This window comes from Ovis aries, chromosome 7, assembly GCF_016772045.2.
Source record: "Ovis aries strain OAR_USU_Benz2616 breed Rambouillet chromosome 7, ARS-UI_Ramb_v3.0, whole genome shotgun sequence".
Classification (NCBI taxonomy): Eukaryota; Metazoa; Chordata; class Mammalia; order Artiodactyla; family Bovidae; genus Ovis; species Ovis aries.
The window spans coordinates 11,157,492-11,178,904 of record NC_056060.1 but is presented as its reverse complement, the minus strand read 5'-3'; the positions used below and the strand labels follow the sequence as shown (position 1 = coordinate 11,178,904).

At 42.3% G+C, this 21,413-nt stretch overlaps 1 protein-coding gene across 5 annotated transcripts in view; it reads left to right on the top strand.

Moving 5' to 3' along the window:
- Positions 1-21,413, top strand: part of SERINC5 (serine incorporator 5) — a 107,141-nt gene that overhangs the window by 9,711 nt on the left and 76,017 nt on the right. For 3 of the 5 annotated variants that reach the window (XM_042252037.2, XM_042252035.2, XM_060418824.1), the window contains exon 1: positions 5,902-21,413. This exon is cut by the window's right edge. The exons of the other annotated variants lie outside the window; for them this stretch is intronic. The gene's annotated coding sequence lies outside the window, so the exon portion shown is untranslated. Of the gene's footprint in view, positions 1-5,901 lie in introns of those variants that run through there. 5 annotated transcript variants of the gene reach the window in all.

The following is a 21,413-nucleotide window of genomic DNA, read 5'->3' as shown; positions in this document are numbered from 1 at the left end:
TAAATCAGCGGACTGCCATTCATGCTTAGGAGCAACTGGTAAATTGATGCTGGATGGACTTGAGTATAAAATTCCTTCTGCATACCTGATAGAGATTTATGTACCTCACCTTTTTTCTTTTATGCTTGGGAAAGAAAAGGCAGCAAGCAGGGGGCCCCTTGAGGGAGATGAGCCTACCCAGGGGAGCATGTGGAGAGCTGGGTCCCTGAGAATGGGCTCTGGGGGTTCCATGTAGCCCTGTGGTCACACTCACATGTCTGTGTGTATTCTAAACACTTTTCCTAGAAGAGGATCTTTAGCATTTCTCAGCTTCTCAAAATCGTCTTCTGACCAGGAAAACCCCAATATAGCCTGAGCTTGGAAAGACCAGCCCTGAAGAGGCTTGGGTACTTCCTCTTTCCAAATTGCAGGACGCTGAAGCTTATTTACTGTAAGTTTTCCAGTAACCTGCCAAAATTTAATGTAGAGGTGACTCCCATCCCTTTGATTTTCCTCTTCTTCCTTCTCCCTCTTTTTCCCTTGCCTCTCTCTCTCTCTCTCTCTCTTTTTTTTTTTGTTGTTTGTGTGTTTAATCTACAGGGATTTTATTCTTTGGAAAATTCTAGGGAGGCATGTGTAGTTCTGGATCCAGGTTAGGCTGTTTGTATGGTGATTGATGAGGTAGACGGTGAAATTGGAAATTTTTGGAAGAGACTTTGAAAGGCATCCTTTTTAATTCCCCATCTGAAGCTTAGAGATCTTTTAAAAATGCCTCTGCTAAGTTACATCTGGTATGTTTGAACCTCTCCAGTGTTGGAGGGCTCACTACTGTTCCCAGTTTTTAAGTTTTCTGAGCCTTGCTTTCTTTGTTCATCAAATGGGGGAAATTTGTGTGTGTCAGTATTAAACTCTGTCATCTGTAAACTGGTGATGCGGGTGTGTCAGGGTTCAGTGCAGAAAACTGAGACCACTCTGAGTAATTTAAGCAGAAGAGGATTTAATGCAGGCAATTAGCTGTTTAAGAAATAAAAGACCTAGAGGAACAAGCGTCAGGGGCCACCCTTTGAACTCTGGGCTTTAGGAGCACACAGCTGCAGCAGTAATCCAGGAGCCTGGAAGCCCAGGCTGCTCCATCACCACGACTGCCTTGACACCGGCACAGATGGTGGCTTCACAGCAGAGCCCTGTGTCTGTCCACGGCAACCGCCTGTCCTCTCCTAGAATCTTGCCTGGCGGCAGGCCTTGCAGCAGGGGGTGGCCCCCGCCATGTTTTCATCTTCCAAATATTGTGAGTGTTGCCAGTTGTCAGGTCCCAAGCAGCAAAGGAGTCTGAGAAATGTTGCATATTCCAGATTCTTCAATACTGGAAGACCCATAGGAGAAGGAGGGAATGGAGACTGAAGGAGATAACTAACCGTGTGGAGCGTAAGCTGGGAAGAACTAGTGTAACAACCCTACCCTCGTGTGTGTGCGGCACTAATCGCATCATGGCCTGACCAAATGACGGCCGCCAGAGTGTTAAGGGGGTTCATTTAGAGGCAGGAAGATGAAACGTGTGTCATGTAAACTGGTTTTCCTCCCCTAGTCTCTTTGTTCCCTGCTAATTTTCCCATATAGTCAGCTTGTTAATCCTCCTACCAACGTTTAGTCCCAATCATGCCATCCCTTGCTGATTTTTCAACCCCAGTGGGGTTAATGTAATGGATTTTCTAAATACAGGTCTTTGGTAGGATTCTGTTAGTGGTTTCTATCAAGGTAACATATTCCAAATAACATTCCTGATATTAGTAATTTGTGTTCTTTTTTCTTTTTAATGCCTCCAAGAGTTCATCAATTTGATCAGTGTTGTAAAAGAAACCTTTTAAATTGTTGTTTGTTTTCTGTTTCGTTGATTTCTGCTCTTTATTTCCCTCTTTTTACTTACTTTCAGCTTAATCTATTATTATTTATTTTAGGTTATTTTATGGACTATTTTAAGATACTTAGATCCTTATTTTAAATCTTTTTCCTCTAAAATGAATATTGAAAGTCATTTTATGTCCCACACATTTTGATATCATTCAATTCAAAATATTTTCTAATTTCCCCTAGGATTTCTACTTTGATCTATGAGTTATTTGGAAGTGTGTTGTTATTTTACAAATATTTGAGAATTTTCCGGAAATATTTTTGCTATTGATTGCTAGTTTACTCCTGTAGGGGGCTTCCCTGATAGCTCAGTTGGTAAAGAATCCACCTGCAATGCAAGAGACCCTGGTTTGATCCCTAGGTTGGGAACATCCCCTGGAGAAGGGATAGGCTATACCCACTCCAGTATTCTTGGGCTTCCCTTGTGGCTTAGCTGGTAAAGAACCCACTGGCAATGCGGGAGACCTGGGTTCGATCCCTGGGTTGGGAAGATCCTCTGGAGAAGGGAAAGGCTACCCACTCCAGTATTCTGGTCTGGAGAATTCCATGGACTGTATAGTCCATGGGGTTGCAAAGAGTGAGACACGAGCGACTTTAACTTTCTTACTCTTGTGATCAGTGAACATACTCTGTATATGTTTTTCTTTTTAATTTCCCACAGTGTGATACATCTTGGTGAATGTTCTCTGTGCTTTTGAAAAGAACTTATTTTCTACAGTTATTGGACATAGTGTTCAGGTTGGTTGCTAGTGTTGTGCTCATCATCTTTATCTAACTGGGAGAAGGATGTTACATTTTTCAAATATGATTATATTTTTGTCTCTTTCTCCCGTTGGTTATGTCAGTTTTTGTTTAATATATTTTGAAACTTTTAGGTATATATATACATTTGGGGTTGATATATCTCCTTAATGAATTGATCCTCTTGTAAAATGATTCTTTTTATCTCTGGTAATGCTGTTTATCTTCAAGTCTTTGGTGACCGTACTACCCCCGCGCCCTTTTTATATCACATTGTTTTTTTCTTTAATTTATTTTTTGGGTCATGCATCTTTGCTGCTGCGTGGGCTCTTCTGTAGCTGTGCCAAGCAGGGGCTTCTCTCTAGTTGCAGGCTTCTCTCTTTTTTTTTTTAATTTGCAGGCTTCTCTTTGCAGTGGCTTCTCGTGTTGTGGAGCTTGGGCTCTAGGCACGCGGACCTCGGTAGTTGCAGCTCCCGGGCCCTAGCGCACAGGCTCAGTATTGCGGCTCCTGTGCTTAGTTGCTTCCACATCATGTGGGATCATCCCAGACCAGGGAGGGAACCTGTATCTCCTGCACTGGCAGGTCGATTCTTTACCACTGAGCCTCTAGGGAAGCCCCAAGCTACCCTTTTAACTCATTTGTGTTCTGTATTTTAAAATCTGTCTCTTATAAACAAATGTAGTTGGGACTTGTTTTTTGATCCATTCTGACAATCTCTACCTTTTAATTGGGTGTTTAGATCATTTACATTTATGTAATTATTCATGCTTGAACTTCAGGCTATATATTGGTGGTCATTTCCATTTCCGCTTCTTTGTTCTTCGTTACCTTTTTAGGGGGGGTAGGGTGGATGTTAAATTTTTTTCAGTATTCTATTTTCTTTGTAGCCTTATGTTATTTTATTATTTTTTAAAGTGTTTTAGGCTGTACCTTACAGGCATGTGAGATCCCTAGCCATGAGATCAAACCTGTGCCCCACTATGGTGAAAGTGTGGAGTCCTAACCACTGGACCACTCACCAGAGAATTCCTCTTTATTGCCTTTTCCTTAAAATTCTGCAAAGATTATAATATTTTAAAGGATAAGAGTGGGTCAATTTGCTAGCCACTAATTCAATTTTTTTTTAGCAAATAATAAATTAACAGTATTTTCTGCTTTATAAAAATAATATATAGTTATCATAGAAAATTTGGGAAATACAGGAAAGTACAAAGAAGAAAATGAGTATCATTTGTCATCCCACAGAGAACAAACCCTGATAGGTTGGTTTTTTTTTTTCATTCTAGTATTAAAAAAAAAAGTAAATTAGACTGGGAGTTCCCTGGCTGTCCCGTGGTTAGGGCTCTGCACTCTCACTGTTGAGGGTCTGGGTTCACCCCTGGTTGGGGAACTAAAAAGATACGACAAGCTGCATGGGTAAAAGCTAACTAACTAAATAAAATAGACAAAATAAATTAGACTAGACTATGCTTTGTGTACTGTCTTATATTCTATTTTCAAACATTATGGACATTTCCATATATGGTAATAATGAGAAAATTTTACATCACATTTAATTGATCATGTTGACATTTATTTCACTAATTATCCTTTAGTAAATGGTTAGTATATTAAAATAATCTTTTTTGTTTTTAGCCCCATACCTCTTACTTTAGGTTAGAGCCGTGGAAGTAGTCCTTCCATCATACAACATGAATATGCATTCCTAAAAATCACACTCTGCCAAACAGAACAGTACAAACCACAGGTCTTGTGGGGAAGATGGGTTGGAGCACAGCAGTGAATGTTTTGTCAGTGACACATTAAGAATTAAAGGAGCCTAGTAAAAATGATATTACAGGTTTACAAATGTTAAATGTTTAAGAGGTATATAAATACTATGAAAATTTGGCACTTGATCTTGAAAAAGACCTGAAAGTTGCCTGTGGAAGGAGGTGTTGGAAAAGCTGCAGGTTGTGAGTTGTGAAGTGGTGGACGGAGGGTTATCTGAAGTTGGATCGGAAGTTGTAACACCAGATGTGCTTTGGAGTGACTCATCACGCACGTGGAGTGGGGGAGTGTGCAGCTACGGTTTCTGTGCAGCTCAGTTCAGCTGGGCAGTATTCTGCCTTTGGTGCACATTTCTCACAAACGAAATGCACACATCCTGTTATGCTCATACTGTTCCTTAACATGGCAGGAAAAGAAAAAGTTTTCCTTGACTCTCGTAGGGTCTCTTGGCTGGATCTGAAAATTAAATTAACAAGGACAGATTATTAGGTGAAAGGCGTACACATTTATTTTATATACAAACTTTATGTGACTTGGGAGCCCTCACAGGGCTTCCCTGACAGCTCAGTTGGTAAAGAATCCGCCTGCAATGCTGGAGACCCCAGTTCAATTCCTGGGTCGGGAAGATCTGATAGAGGAGGGACTAGGCTACCCACTCTGGTATTCTTGGGCTTCTCTTGTGGTTCAGCCGGTAAACAATACACCTGCAATGCAGGAGACCTGGGTTTGATTCCTGGGTTGGGAAGATCCCCTGGAGAAGGGAAAGGCTACCCACTCCAGTATTCTGGCCTGGAGAATTCCATGGACTGTATAGTCCATGGGGTCACAAAGAGTGGGTCATGACTGAGCGACTTTCACTCGGGAGCCTTCATAAGGAAATGAAGGTCTCAAAAATAGTGAGACCTACTTTTATATTAGATTGAACCAGGAGAGGCAGTTGTGGGAAAATGACTCAACTGTGTGGGGAGGTAAAAGGAAGATAAAAATTATTTTAACAAGGTCTCTTTGTAGAGAATTCTCTCCATCTCTACTTCTTGTCCTTGATAAGAATGTCTTCCTCCTGGTGCAGGGAGGGTGCTTCTCATGTAGGAAGTACATCTCCTCCTTTCAGAAAGAAACACGAAGGTCAGAATGCCCTCCTTGCACCTGCTGTTTCTCGTGAATCTTAGCTCAGAATAATCAGTACGCCAAACTGCTTTCTGGGGGAAGATGCTCTGAACTCCTTCCATATTAATCCTGGTAGAACAAATCTATATTTTCAGGGCAAGTATAGCAGAACCAAGTATAAGATGCATAGCGCAGAAGCCCTGGACGTGGCAGATGTCCTTCAGGAAGGCCGACCAATTCACATGCCTGTTAGCAGCCTGAGGGAGGAGCTGGCCCCCCTGTCTCTCTTTGGACCAACTCCCAGAAAACTGGTGCTGGAAGTGGCTGGAAGGGTCTGCTGCTCCTCCTACCCAATTGTGCTCGCATTTCTTGTGCTATCGTAAGCGGACAACTCTAGAGACGGGAACTTCCTCTCTTCGGAAACAGCTCTGCCTCATTTTAGGGAGCTCTGGTTGAATTCCTCTTCCTGCCAGTCTCCCCAGGCTGAAATGACCTGTTGGCCCAGGTAATGGAGAGTTGCCATAGTTTTGCAGAATAGAAGAGGCAGCATTGAAGGTGGCGATGGGCTCTGGCTCTTGGGATGTGGAGGACCACAGTTGGGTATATGCAGCTGCTCCTAGTTATGAAAATCCTCACTGTCCACCCAAACATTAAACTGAAAATTGGGACATGCTGACGAAGGGGAATTCTACCTCTGGGTATGAGAAGCTTCAGTCAGAAGCCAAATTACTGGAACTTCTGGCATACCCAAATCATTTTTAAGGGTAATGGGCAGGCAGTTTGAGATTAGAACCATCCTGGGGAGTTTTTGGTTGGCAGCAAGCCAGAGAAAGTCTCACTGCTGACTGTGAGATTCTGACTGGAGTAATGCCCATCCCTCCTTTGGGGGGGTTACTATTCTCAGACACCTTTCAGACCAGGAGAATCTGGTCACTTATACAGTCACCTTCTAGAGCTAGATAAATTCTTAAGGGATTAAAGGAGAGACAGGCCGCAGAGCTCAGATCCTCTTCCAGCTGCACACAGCTCTTCAGCGTGCAGCAGTGCCTTCCGCCGTGGCCTTTGCTCAGCCCCTGTGCCTTATACACAGTGGACATTTGGTAACTGATGAGAGAGGGGATGGGTGGGTATTGGGCTTTTTCTGCTGTCTTTGCAGAGCAGTTCAATGAAGAGTGCTTCCCTTGTGGCTCAGCTGGTAAAGACTCTGTCTGCAATGCGGGAGACCTGGGTTTGATCCCTTGGTTGGGAGGATCCTCTGGAGAAGGGAAAGGCCACCCACTCCAGTATTCTGACCTGGAGAATTCCATGGACTGGATGGTCCATGGGGTCACAAAGAGTGGAACACGACTGAGCGACTTTCACTTTCCAATGACGAGTTCATGGATGTAGATTTTTAAAATTTTGTTTCTTTAGTATTTATTTTTGGCTGTGCTGGGTCTTTGCTGCTGCATGAGCTTTTCTGTAGTTGTGGCGAGCGGGGGCCACTCTCTACCTGTGGTGCACCGGACCTCTCATTGCTGTGGCTTCTCTGCTGTGGAGTACAGGCTCTAGGCTGCACGGATGGCAGTAGTTACAGCAGGTGGCTCAGTGGTTTTGGCATACAGGCTTAGTTGCTCTGTGGCATGTGGGATCTCCCTGGACCAAGGCTTGAACCCATGACCTCTGCATTGACAGGTGATTTCTTTACCACTGAGCCACCAGAGGAGCTCATGGATACAGATTTTAAATATAATCTTATAGCTGAAATTTCACTTTTTTTCCCCCCTCTGTATTTTGCTGCAGTAAAATCAGTTTAAACCTTTTGTCCCCTCTCTTCTCTTAAACTCCCAAGCAGCCGTTTGACTTTTTTTTTTTCCCATGAAGTCCTGCTCTGTGGATCATGCACTTTAACAGAAAGCAGTTTTAAGAATGTGCTTTCTTACTACTTACTAAACCATATAGTTTGTGAAAGTTGCAGGTTGCTGAGTAAGGGGCATTAGGCTATTTAGATTGAGCTGGTTAACCAACAAGGCTCTCTATGCAAATTGTTATGCTCAGCAGTGGCTTCTGGCTGCAGGCTTTGAAAAGCGTGAAGCACTAAATTATTTCCTTATGATGGGATGGGAGGGGGTGGTGAGTGGGGGAGGAGAGGGATGTGGGTTGTCATGGGATTGTATTTTCTTGGAAGCCAGAGGTCCGGCAGAGCTAAGGCTCTGGCTTCACTTTCCTGCTGTGGCGTGGCAGAAAGGAAGCAGGTTGCAGAGCGCTGGAAGCGGCTGTCGTTTCTCCCATCTGCCCTTCATTGTGAGACTAGCCATACTCCCAGATTCTAGATGCCCCGCTTCTCCTCCTCCCAGCACTGTCCTGCCATTCCCCTTTCCCCATCTTCCTAAGACCGAGGGTGATATAAATGCTTGAGTTACTATAAGCAAAATAGGGAGCTCCTCATCAGAAACAGTTATCAATTCTATAAGGCTGTTATTGGAAGGGTTGAAGAAAAAGCTGTAACTAATTGAGTTGTGGCATTTGGGAGGAATGATCTTAACTAGTGGGTCCCTGGGGCAGTGCTCTTTGTATTTTGGGTGAAGCAGTTCTTTCTCTTGAGGGAGTCCTGAGCTGGTATTTATTAATAGCATGCTTGGTAACATGTAGTGTCTAAGCTAAGCCAGTCAGATGTCAGTAGCACTCAACAGTCTTTGTAAGAACACTGCCACCACCTTTATTAACAACAACCCACCAGGACAGAAGGGTGGGATGGTGCTGCCCAGATAAGAACTACTCAGTGCTTTGGCCTTTTTCATATAGTTTAAAACTGCAGCATGGACTGGATCCTACTTCCTATGCATACAGAGATGGAAAAAGGGCACAGCAACGTAGATAATTCGACCATCGCACCACCTTGACTCCCATAATATGTGTTCAAAACTTGACATACAGATGGCAGGTTGTATTTTGGGCATAGTTTACTTTAAATATTGCTCAGAAGTGTCATATTAAGGTTGAGTGTTTAAGCTAGTTAGATAAATTGTATGTGATAGGAGAAGGAAAAGCATGCTTTATGGTGAGAGGGTTCATTTAGACATTTTCCCAGCGTGCATTTAGTTGCTTTTTTGTGTGGATAGTCCAGAAGCTGTACAGTTGAGTAGTTAAGAGCCGATTCTGGTGATTGGCAGCCTGAGTCCAAGGAGATAGGAAACTGAGATTATCAGTTTGGTTCCACAACAGTTGGTAAAGGATGTAATTTATTTTTATCTGCCCCCACCCACAGTTTACATATGTAAATGAGGCTTTTCTTGACTAAAATGTACTGAGGTGAATAGAACTAGGAAAAAAAATTGTGCCACTCATAAAAGTGGGTGCCAAGATTATAGTTAAGCTGTCAAACCAGTCTTTGTCAGAGTGCTGCAGCGGGCTGTGGGTTACTAGGAAGTATTGAAAGGGCTGTTTTGGATACAAGAAAATTGTTAGAGGAATGGGAGCTCGAGCACTAAGAATCAGCCATTTCCCATTTGTGCAGTCTCAAGAAAACTCAGTGTTGAAAGATCCACGAAGCACTTAAAGTAAACTTCACAAAGCATTTGACAGCTGACCAATAACTAAAGAATCACAGGGAACAATTTCAGCTCCAAAGTGCTGGGAATTTGCCCTTGGGGACGCGTTACTCCTGTTTAAATTAACAGGTGTTCAAAAAACCTCATAGTTTTATTTTTATTCTTAAAGTGGAGTTGGAGCAGTGCCCAAGCATTTACTTCTCTGCTGAGCAGAAATAGCCAACCTTTTAAAATTATTTGAGATTTCCCTTTTTTCTTTTTTGGGGGGGATACTTCCTTTATTGTTGCTTTCAGTCGCTCAGTCGTGTCCGAATCTTTGTAACCCCATGGACTGTAGCCCGCCAGGGCTCCTCTGTCCATGGGATTTCACAGGCAAGAATGCTGGAGTGGGTTGCCATTTCCTCCTCCAGGAGATCTCCCCAAACCAGCGACTGAACCCACATCTCCTGCACTGGCAGGCGGATTCTTGACCACTGAGCCACCAGGGAAGCTCAACTACTTTCTGATTTGTCTAAAAATGAGTATATTAGATTATTTTTTATTTAAAGAAATTCCTTATAAAAATTAAAATAGTTTTGAGATGTAGTTCACATACCTCATAGCTGAGTTCACATAGCTCATCCATTTAAAATGTTAAAAATTCAGTGTTTTTTTAGTATATTCACGGAGTTTTACAGCCATCACTGCAGTCTAATATGAGGACATTTTTATCACCTCTGTGATCATTGGCAGTTGTTCCCAGTTTCTGCTCAGACCTCTGCAGAGCCCTGGCAACCACTAATTCACTTGCTGACTCGATCGACTTACCTATCCTGGATGTTGTATGAGAGTGGAACTGTACACTTCTACGTGGCTTTCTGTGACGGGCTTCTTCCACTTGTTTTCAAGAGTCATCTGAGTCGTAGCGCATGTCCATACTTCGTTGCTTTTTGTGCCGTATGCCACATTGTACTCAGCCATTTTTTCAGCTGATAGCTGTTTAGATTGTTTCCACTTTATGGCTGTTTCAAATAAATAGTTTTCCAAAGAGGTATTCCCACCAGCAATGTATGTGGGTTCTAATTTATCCATACCCTCACCAACAGTTTTTCCTCTTTTTTAAAAAAATTTGGATTATATCCATTCTAGTGTGTGAAGTGATATCTTATTTGGTTTTGATTTCCCTAATAGCTGAGGATGTTGAGCATCTTTTCAGGTGCTTATTGTCCCTTCGTATTATTCTTTGGAGAAATGTCAATTCAGATCCATTATGGTGCTCAGTTGCTCAGTCATGTCTGACTGTTTGCAGCCCCATGGACTGTAGCCCGCCAGGTTCCTCCATCCATGGAATTTTCCAGACAAGAATAGTGCAATGGAATGCCATTAACTTTGCCAGGGGATCTTCCCAACCCAGTGATCGAACTGGGCTCTTTGCTCATTTCTAAACTTTTTTTTAAATTTAATTTTAAGAGTTCTTTTTATATTCTAGATACCAGCTCTGTAAGACATGTGATTTGCATGTGTTCCCTCTCATTCTGTGAGCTGTCTTTCCAGTTTCTCAATGGTATCACTTGCAGCTTAAAAGGTTATGAAGACTTAGTCTTGTGTTTTCTTCTAAGAGTTCCATAGTTTTAGCTCATATGTGTAGGCCTTTGGTCCATTTTTCGAGTTCATTTTTTTGTGTATAACGAAGAGGCCCAACTATTCTTTTGCATTTGGATATCCAGTTCTAGCACCATTTATTGAAAATATTGTTTATTTCCAACCTAAGTGTCCATCAACAGATGAAGACAAAAGAAGATGTACAACAACAATACAGATAGACCTTGAGGCATTATGTTAAGTAAGTCAGAAGCAGAAAGGCAACTATTGCAAGGTATCACTTACACTTGGAATCTAAATAAAATGTCATACTCACAAAAACAATAGAAAAGTAGTTGCTGGGGGTGGGGGGAAAATCAGATGTTGGTTAAAGAGTACAAACTTTCAGCTCTAAGATGAATAAGACCTGAGGATCTAATATTAATATATAACCTGGTAACTGTAGTTGATAACACTCTTATATAACACTATATATAATTGAAATTTGCTAAGAGAGGAGAACTGAAATGTTCTCATACACAAAAAGGTAAATATGTGAGGTGATGGATGTGGTAATTACCTAGATGGGTGGAATCCTTTCAATGTATATCATAATGTGCCCTTGAAATATCTTTACAGTTTCGTCAATTTTATCGCAATAAAGCTGAAAAAAAGAAAAGAGTATCTTTTTCCTTCAGTGAATTAACTCAGCCCACTTGGCAGAAATTAATTAACCATAAATGTTAGGGTTTATTTTCAGGCTCTCAATTCTGTTAAGTTTTTGAAATTGACCCTATGTTGGAGGAATTACTCATCTGGGGTTTGGACACAGTGGGACTGTTGATCAGTGGCCTGGAGGTTGCAGTTTGGGGACTGATGACCAGTCATTCTTAGAGAGTTGACTCATTTCTTTGTGATCATGAGATTAAGTATTTACAGAGGTCTAATTGTAAGTTACACAGGGTTGTAGTAGATGTTGTTGGAGGCATGAGAGATGGTTTTGTTTGTACAAATCACAAAGTATAAATACTGCGGCAGTAGAAACTGGAGTCATCCCTATATCACAGTTAAACTGTGCTCCTGAGTCATGGCGTTGTCTGGACTGACTGAAGTACACTTCCTTGCTGTATGAAGCACTAGCCAGTTCTTCATGTAATACTGTCATTTATTAAGCAATAGCTTAATTGGAAAACAAATTTTGATTGGATTTTCCAAAACAATTATTGTTTTTAAAAGTGCCAGTTCCTCTTTTTTTCATTTCCATGTTTTCCATGAGGCAGTTAAGAGTGCTGACTTTAAATCACACCTGCTTTTAGGGCCTGTCCTCACTCTTAATAAGCTATGAACATGGGCAGCTCATTTCCTTGAGCTAAGCTTCTCATTGCTCTGGTGGGGATGGTAAGAAAAGTGTCTCACAGGTCGGGAGAAGTTGTCCACGTGTGAGAGAGGCCTTCCGAGCACTGGGAAGTGAAAGCTGCAGAAACGGGAGCACTTCCCTGTGTTGTTGTTTGTTGTTAAGTAGTTGTGAAACATGCCCTCCCACCCCTCACCAAACCCATTGAAGGAAACTGAAATGCAAGGGGAAATAATTTTTTTGGTCACATGTGAGGTTTGGGTGATGGGACTGAGGATGCTGAAGCTACAGGTTCCTGGAACAAGTTGAGTTGCCAAGAAGAAGAGAACCCTTATGTTCCTTGTCCCCCTGTCCCTTGTGCAGTGGGAAGAGAGCTGGCAGCCAGGTAAATCTCCCTAAGCATCAGCTCCAGGTTTGAGTTGGAGGAAATGAGATGCCAGCTACTTTGCAACAACTAAGTTCAGATCCCAGCCCTTTAAGCCTCTGAGCTTTCTTTTTGAGGGCAAGAATAATGTTGGTACCTACCACTGTTGTTCTAAGTGTTTTACTACATTTTCTGTCCTAAGAAAAGGTGGCAAGAATACACAGAAGAAATGTGCAAAAAAGATCTTCAAGACCCAGATAATCACGATGGTGTGATCACTCATCTAGAGCCAGACATCCTGGAATGTGAAGTCAAGTGAGCCTTAGAAAGCATCACTACAAACAAAGCTAGTGGAGGTGATGGAATTCCAGTAGAGCTATTTCAAATCCTGAAAGGTGATGCTGTGAAAGTGCTGCACTCAATATGCCAGCAAGTATGGAAAACTCAGCAGTGGCCGCAGGACTGGAAAAGGTCCATTTTTATTCCAATCCCAAAGAAAGGCAATGCCAAAGAATGCTCAAACTACCGCACAATTGTACTCATCTCTCACACTAGTAAAGTAATGCTCAAAATTCTCCAAGCCAGGCTTCAGCCGTATGTGATCCGTGAATTCCAGATGTTCAAGCTGGTTTTAGAAAAGGCAGAGGAACCAGAGATCAAATTGCCAACATCTGCTGGATCATGGAAAAAGCAAGAGAGTTCCAGAAAAACATCTATTTCTGCTTTCTTGACTATGCCAAAGCCTTTGACTGTGTGTATTACAATAAACTGTGGAAAATTCTGAAAGAGATGGGAATACCAGACCACCTGACCTGCTTCTTGAGAAATCTGTATGCAGGTCAGGAAGCAACAGTTAGAACTGGACATGGAACAACAGACTGGTTCCAAGTAGGAAAAGGAGTATGTCAAGGCTGGATATTGTCACCCTGCTTATTTAACTTATATACAGAGTACATCATGGGAAACGCTGGGCTGGAAGAAGCACAAGCTGGAATCAAGGTTGCTGGGAGAAATATCAATAACCTCAGATATGCAGATGACACCACCCTTATGGCAGAAAGTGAAGAGGAACTTAAAAGCCTCTTGATGAAAGTGAAAGTGGAGAGTGAAAAAGTTGGCTTAAAGCTCAACATTCAGAAAACGAAGATCATGGCATCTGGTCCCATTACTTCATGGGAAATAGATGGGAAACAGTGGAAACAGTGTCAGACTTTATTTTGGGGGGCTCCGAAATCACTGCAGATGGTGATTGCAGCCATGAAATTAAAAGACGCTTACTCCTTGGAAGAAAAGTTATGACCAACCTAGCTAGCATATTCAAAAGCAGAGACATTACTTTGCCAACAAAGGTCTGTCTAGTCAAGGCTATGGTTTTTCCAGTAATCATGTATGGATGTGAGAGTTGGACTGTGAAGAAGGCTGAGTGCCGAAGAATTGATGCTTTCGAACTGTGGTGTTGGAGAAGACTCCTGAGAGTCCCTTGGACTGCAAGGAGATCCAACCAGTCCATTCTGAAGGAGATCAGCCCTGGGATTTCTTTGGAAGGAATGATGCTAAAGCTGCAGCTCCAGGACTTTGGCCACCTCATGCGAAGAGTTGACTCATTGGAAAAGACTCTGACACTGGGAGGGATTGGGGGCAGGAGAAGAAGGGGACGACAGAGGATGAGATGGCTGGATGGCATCACGGACTTGATGGGTGTGAGTCTGAGTGAACTCTGGGAGTTGGTGATGGACAGGGAGGCCTGGCATGCTGCAATTCATGGGGTCACAAAGAATCAGATGTAACTGAACTGAACTGATGGTGTTGGAACTACTATTATCTCTTTTTGTAGATGAAGTGATGGAGGTGCAGAGATGTTAAGTGACCTTGTATTTGATGGAACATTTAGTACAAGCTAATGTTGAATATTTTTATGTGCCAGGAATGTAGGCTGAGGACCTGGGTCTCATGTACTTACAGATATCATTATCGCTTTGATATGGAGTAATAAGTCTGTTTGCATTATTCCAACAGCCAAGAGATTCCTACCTTCATTAGGGAGCAAGTTTCTAACTTTGTTTACTTTTGCCCTTGCCTAGTGTTGACTTAAACTATGAATATTTAATGTGGCGAGTTCAAATTCTTGTTTGTTTATATTGATCACTTTTCAGTTATTTGATAACTTCAAAGGTTATTCAGAAAACTATTTTGTTTTATGCAGTCTCTGAAGAGATGACCCCTAGTAATTAAATTAGAAACAATTTTTTTTTCTATGTGAAGTATTGAGGTGATATTTTGAGGGAAAGAGGGTCTTCTGAACTTAAGAAATTTGCTTTAAATCTAAATCTAATTTTTGTTTTCTATCTTTTGCATCTTGTATGATTCATTTGGAAGAGGTTTTTTTTTTTTTTTTTTTTTTTTAAGAAAGAGTGGGAGGTATTCTAATGTCAACAGCAGGAAAAATGTGAATCATGGAACAGTTTAGAAATGGGCATTTTGTGCAGAATCATTGATTGAGAATGCAGGCAACTTAATTTTTTTTTACTTAAAGTAATTGTTGAAAGAAGAAGGCTAATGATAATAGGTTTGGATTGTAGTTAAGATTTTAGGCTTGCTGCAAGTGCCAAATTCAGTTTCATTCTATTTTATGCTTAGTGTCTGTTTTTAAAACTAAAGTCCAAAATAATCGCTAGAAACTTTTAAAAATCATCCCTCTCTGTAGAATATCACTGTATCATGAGTGCATCTCAGCACCTCTTGATACCCTCTCCATCTTACAGATGGTACCATAAAGGTTTGGGTTTGAGTGTTAGGACCTGGCTGGTTGAGTTCACATCTCAGCACGTCTAGTTGTAGACAGGAAGCCATCCAGTGGACTCAGGACATGGTGGCTACTAATGGACTCTTCCCACAGTGCTGCTTCATACCACGTGGACTCCTGCAAGAACAGTGAGCATCACAACTTCCCTTGAACTTGATCTGGTTTTTGTTTGGAGTGTTACTGAGATTTTCAGTCATTTGGACAGCCTTGATGTATTCAAAGCAGATAAGATGGGAGCTAACCATTCTAGCCTCACTCCTTTGAACTGTGTCCTGAAAAACTGGGAAAGATTTGATCCCCAGAGCTTAAAGAAGACACCCCTGATCTTCCTTGTGATACTGCATGGCCACGGCAGTTTAAAATGGCAACAGGAGAATCTATTATGCAGTTTGTAGAGACTGAAAGTCTCTTAACTGCTATGTATTGTCCTAAAGAAGTAGCCATTACGCCTTGCAAAGGGCACGGCAGGGACTGGAGTAGAGGAGCCAAGGGTCATCAACTGGCTGGCTGTCAACCAGAAAGGTGGCGCTTTATGAAACCCCTTCACTACAGATGCCTTAGATCTGGACAAGTCCTTGAAACAGGAAAAGCCACAATATACCGAGGAAGAATTAGAAAGATATGAGGAAAGAGAAGCAAAGATCACTGATAAAGGATGGTTAGAGTTCAAGGACGTGGACCACAGCCTTGTCTAGCTCAGTGAAACTATGAGCCATGCCATGTAGGACCACTCAAGATGGACAGGTCATGGTGGAGAGGTCTGACAGAATGTGGTCCACTGGAGAAGGGAATGGCAAAACACTTCAGTATTCTTACCTTGAGAACTCCATGAACAGTATGAAAAGGCAAAAAGATAGGACACTGAAAGATGAACTCCCCAGGTCGGTAGGTGCCCAATATGATACTGGAGATCAGTGGAGAAGTAACTCCAGAAAGAATGAAGAGTTGGAGCCAAAGCAAAAACAACACCCAGTTGTGGATGTGACTGGTGATGGAAGTAAAGTCCGATGCTGTAAAGAGCAGTATTCATAGGAACCTGGAATGTCAGGTCCATGAATCAAGGTAAATTGGAAGTGGTCAAACAGGAGACAGCAAGAGTGAACATCAACATTTTAGGAATCAGCGAATTAAAGTGGACTGGAATGGTTGAATTTAATTCAGATGACCTTTATATCTCCTACTGTGGGCAAGAATCCCTTAGAAGAAATGGAGTAGCCATCATAGTCAAGAAGAGAGTCCGAAATGCAGTACTTGGATGCAATCTCAAAAACGACAGAATGATCTGTATTTGTTTCAAAGGCAAACCATTCAGTATCACAGTAATCCAAGTCTATGCCCCAAACAGTAATGCTGAAGAAGCTGAAGTTGAATGGTTCTATGAAGACCTACAAGACCTTCTAGAACTAACACCCAAAAAAGATGCCCTTTTCATTATAGGGGACTGGAATGCAAAAGTAGGAAGTCAAGAAATACATGGAGTAACAGGCAAATTTGGCCTTGGAGTACAGAATGAAGCAGGGCAAAGAGTTTCGCTAAGAGAAAACACTGGTCATAGCAAACACCCTCTTCCAACAGCACAAGAGAAGACTCTACATATAAACACCACCAGATGGTCAACACTGAAACCAGATTGAGTATATTCTTTGCAGCCAAAGATGGAGAAGCTCTATACAGTCAGCAAAAACAAGACCAGGAGCTGTGGCTTGGATCATGAATTTGCTGCCAAATTCAGACTTAAATTGAAGAAAGTAGGGAAAACCACTAGACCATTGAGGTATGACTGAAATCAAATCCCTTATGATTATACAGTGGAAGTGACAAATAGATTCAAGGAATTAGATCTGATAGAGTACCTGAAGAAGTATGGACTGAGATAGGAGGCAGTGATCAAGACCATCCCCAAGAAAAAGCAGTGCAAAAAGGCAAAATGGTTGTCTGAGGAGACCTTACAAATAGCTGAGAAAAGAAGAGAAGCTAAAGGCTAAGGAGAAAAGAAAAGATACACCCGTTTGAATGCAGAGTTCCAAAGAATACCTAGGGGAGGAAAGAAAGCCTTGCTCAGTGATCAATGCAAAGAAATAGAGGAAAACAAGAATGGGAAAGACTAAAGACCTCTTCAAGAAAATCAGAGATACCAAGGGAACATTTCATGCAAAGATGGGCTCGATAAAGGACAGGAATGGTATGGACCTAACAGCAGAAGATGCTATGAAACAGTGGCAAGAATACACAGAAGAACTGTACAAAAAAGATCTTCATGACTCAGATAATCATGATGGTGTGATCACTCACGTAGAGCCAGACATCTTGGAATGTGAAGTCAAGTGGGCCTTATAAAGCATCACTACAAACAAAGCTAGTGGAGGTGATGGAATTCCAGTAGAGCTATTTCAAATCCTGAAAGATGATGCTGTGAAAGTGCTGCACTCTAGATGCCTGCAAATTTGGAAAACTCAGCAGTGGCCACAGGACTGGAAAAGGCTTCATTCCAGTCCTAAAGAAAGGCAATGGCAAAGAATGCTCAGACTACCGCACAATTGCACTCATCTCACACGCTAGCAAATAATGCTTAAAATTCTCCAAGCCAGGCTTCAACAATACGTGAGCCGTGAACTTCAGATGTTCAAGCTGGTTTTAGAAAAGGCAGAGGAACCAGAGATCAAATTGCCAACATCCGTTGGATCATCGGAAAAGCAAGAGAGTTCCAGAAAAATATGTATTTCTGCTTTCTTGACTATGCCAAAGCCTTTGACTGTGTGGATCACAACAAACTGTGGAAAATTCTGAGAGAGATGGGAATACCAGACCACCTGACCTGCCTCCTGAGAAATCTGTATGCAAGTCAGGAAGCAACAGTTAGAACTGGACATGGAACAACAGACTGGTTCCAAATAGGAAAAGGAGTACGTACGTCAAGGCTGTATATTGTCACCCTGCTTATTTAACTTCTATGCAGAGTACATCATGAGAAATGCTGGGCTGGGTGAGGCACAAGCTGGAATCAAGATTGCCGGGAGAAATATCAATAACCTCAGATATGCAGATTACACCACCCTTATGACAGAAAGTGAAGAAGAATTAAAGAGCTTCTTGATGAAAGTGTAAGGAGAGTGAAAAAGTTGGCTTAAAACTCTGTTCAGAAAACTAAGATCATGGCATCTGGTCTCATCACTTCATGGCAAATAGATGGGGAAACAATGGAAACAGTGACAGACTTTATTTTGGGGGTCTCCAAAATCACTGCAGGTGGTGACTACAGCCATGGAATTAAAAGATGCTTGCTCCTTGGAAGAAAAGTTATGACCAACCTAGACTGCATATTGAAAGCAGAGACATTACTTTGCCAACAAAGGTCCGTCTAGTCAAGGCTATGGTTTTTCCAGTAGTCATGTATGGATGTGAGAGTTGGACTGTGAAGAAGGCTGAGTGCCGAAGAATTGATGCTTTTGACTTGTGGTGTTGGAGGAGACTCTTGAGAGTCCCGTGGAATGCAAGGAGACCCAGCCATTCCATCCTAAAGGAAATCAGTCTGGAATACTCATTGGAAGGATTGATGCTAAAACTGAAACTCTGATACTTTGGCCACCTGATGTGAAAAACTGACTCATTGGAAAAGACCCTGATGCTGGTAAAGATTGAAGGTGGCAGAAGGGGATCACAGAAGATGAGATGGTTGGATGATGTTACCAACTCAATGGGCATGGATTGGAGTGGACTCTGGGAGTTGGTGATGGACAGAGAGGCCTGGCTTGCTATAGTCCATGGGATCGCAAAGAGTCGGACATAACTGAGTGATTGAACTTAGTAACTAACTCAGCATCTCCTGATGCATGCTCCATCTTTGATGGTGCCAAAACGGTTTGGCTTTGAGTGTTAGGACCTGATTGGTTGAGTTCACATCTCAGCACCTCTTGGTGCCTGCTCCAAATTACAGATGGTGCCATAAAAGTTTGGGTTTGAGTGTTAGGACCTGGCTGGTTGAGTTCACATCTCAGGAGCTCCTGATGCCCACTCCTTCTTACAGATGGTACCATAAAGGTTTGAGTTTGAGTGTTAGGACCTGGCTGGTTGAGTTCATATCACAGGACCTCTTCCGTCTTAAAGATGGTACCATAAAGGTTTAGGTTTCACTGTTAGGACCTGGCTGGTTGAGTTCACTTCTCAGGACCTTAGGAAAGTTGCCTCACTTCTGCTGACCTCAGTTTTTTTCACTTGTGAAAAAGAAAAACAACTGGAATCAACATTCTTTTTAACTTTTTCTGTCACTCATTCAAAGTCAGAATAGCGTCTAAATTTTTTTTCTGATTGTTAATGTAGTACATTTTCATGCCAAAAATTTCAGTAGTATTTTCTCATTTGTGAAAAGATAGCAAAAATACCATTGAAAATGGGTAAATCATATCAGCACTAGGATTTGAGGATGAAATGACTCTATGTTAGGAATTTAGGACCTCACCTGGCACCTAGAAAATGCACAATACAATTTTCTATTATATTAAAAAAAATTCATTACTACTGCTGCCACAACTTACAAGAAAAGTAAACAATGCCAAATGCTTTTCAGAATGAAGAAGTGTGTGCCCTTCCCCCAGGCAAATGTCTACAGTTAACTGCTTCATTTGAAGAGCTGCCCAAACACCCAGTGCATTTTATCAGCAGCCCCCCTACCCTCTTCTGAACCAGGGCCTCAGGACAAGGTGACAGGGTTTGTCAGGATGCTTTTGTTCAGGGACAGGAGGTCTGGATGGCATTGGATAGCACAAAACTCTCCAACACGTGCAACGCACCCCCCATCCCCAACAGAGACGAAACTTCCTGTTACTGTTCTTAAAATACATCTGCACAAGGAACCAAGGCCACACATGAGGGAGCTCATGAATCATGTTTTTCTATCAAAATATCACAGAAATGAAAATATTCTCATACAGGCCCTCCTCCCCAACCCCAACCTTCACCTTCATATTTTTAATCCATCAGAGCACTGACTGTGCCAGCAAGTAAGACAGAGGAGAATCTAAGGGGGGGTTCTCCTGGGAGGGGGGTGGGCATTCTTTTTAATGAAAGAAGTCACTCATGTTGGGGGTGATGTGCCCTCTGCCACAGAATGGTACTTGGATGCTGGAGACTGTGGCTGTACTTTCGTGTAACAAGCCTCTGGTATGGTGCTGAGTGAGGGTCGGTGAGGAAGATGCAGATCTCATGGGCCTCAGATCTCGTGTGCATGAAGGTGCTTTAGAGGCCCTCTTGATTTTATGTCTCTGTATGGAGGCAGGTGGAAGAGGCTTCAAAACAGTGTACTCCAAGTCTTCTGGGGATGAGGTGATGTGAAACAGTTTTTGGAATTCTGATGGGCTTTGCAGTCAGAGGCTGAGGTTTCCTCATCTATAAAATGAGGATCGTGATACATCATATTGAATCGGGATTCCTGGTGGTTCCGTGGTTAGAACTCCGCACTGCCACTGCCGGGAGCGCGGGTTCAATTCCTACTTGGGGAACTAAGATCCCACGTGCCTTGGTACCCCCTCCCTGCAAAAGGTTAAATCAAAAACTGTCTTGAAAACAGCTTAGTATAGTGCCTTGATATAGAGGAAATGTTTAAGAAATTGTAGCTATTATTTATAATGAGTACCTGATGCAAAGAACTGACTCCTTAGAAAAGATGCTGATGCTGAGAAAGATTGGAGGCAGAAGGAGAAGGGGACAACAGAGGATGAGATGGTTGGATGGCATCACAGACTCCATGGATATGAGTTTGAGCAAGCTCTGGGAGTTGGTGATGGACAGGGAAGCCTGGCGTGCTGCAGTCTATGGGGTCGCAGAGTTGGACATGAGTGAGTGACTGAACTGGGCAGAATGATCTCCCTGGTTGCTTAAGGCACTCCCAGGTTTCTTTCTTTCTTTTTTTAAAGACACTCCCAGCTTTAATTTCCAGTGTTTTAATGGCAGAATAGCATGTAATTCTTTGCATTTTTAACTTGTGGAACTTGCTGCAAAGTTTGATGCTTTGAAGTAGGGCTGGGGCTTTGTTCTGTCGCTGGAGTTCTATTTGCTCTTCTTAGGTACAGCTGCATATGTGCAGACACACAGTGTATGTGTAGGTGCTTGTCACACACGCACACAAACCCACCCTGTGCTTCCAAGGCACTGTTGAGGTGGCAAAGCTGCTGTCTTTATCTTTCCTCTGTTACAAGTCTCCGGTCCTTGCACCTTCAGGGTTTTGCTGCTCACTGCTCTCATCCTTGTAGAGTGCTGTATTAGAAAGAACAAGAATGAGTTCAAGGCTTTATGTTCATCCC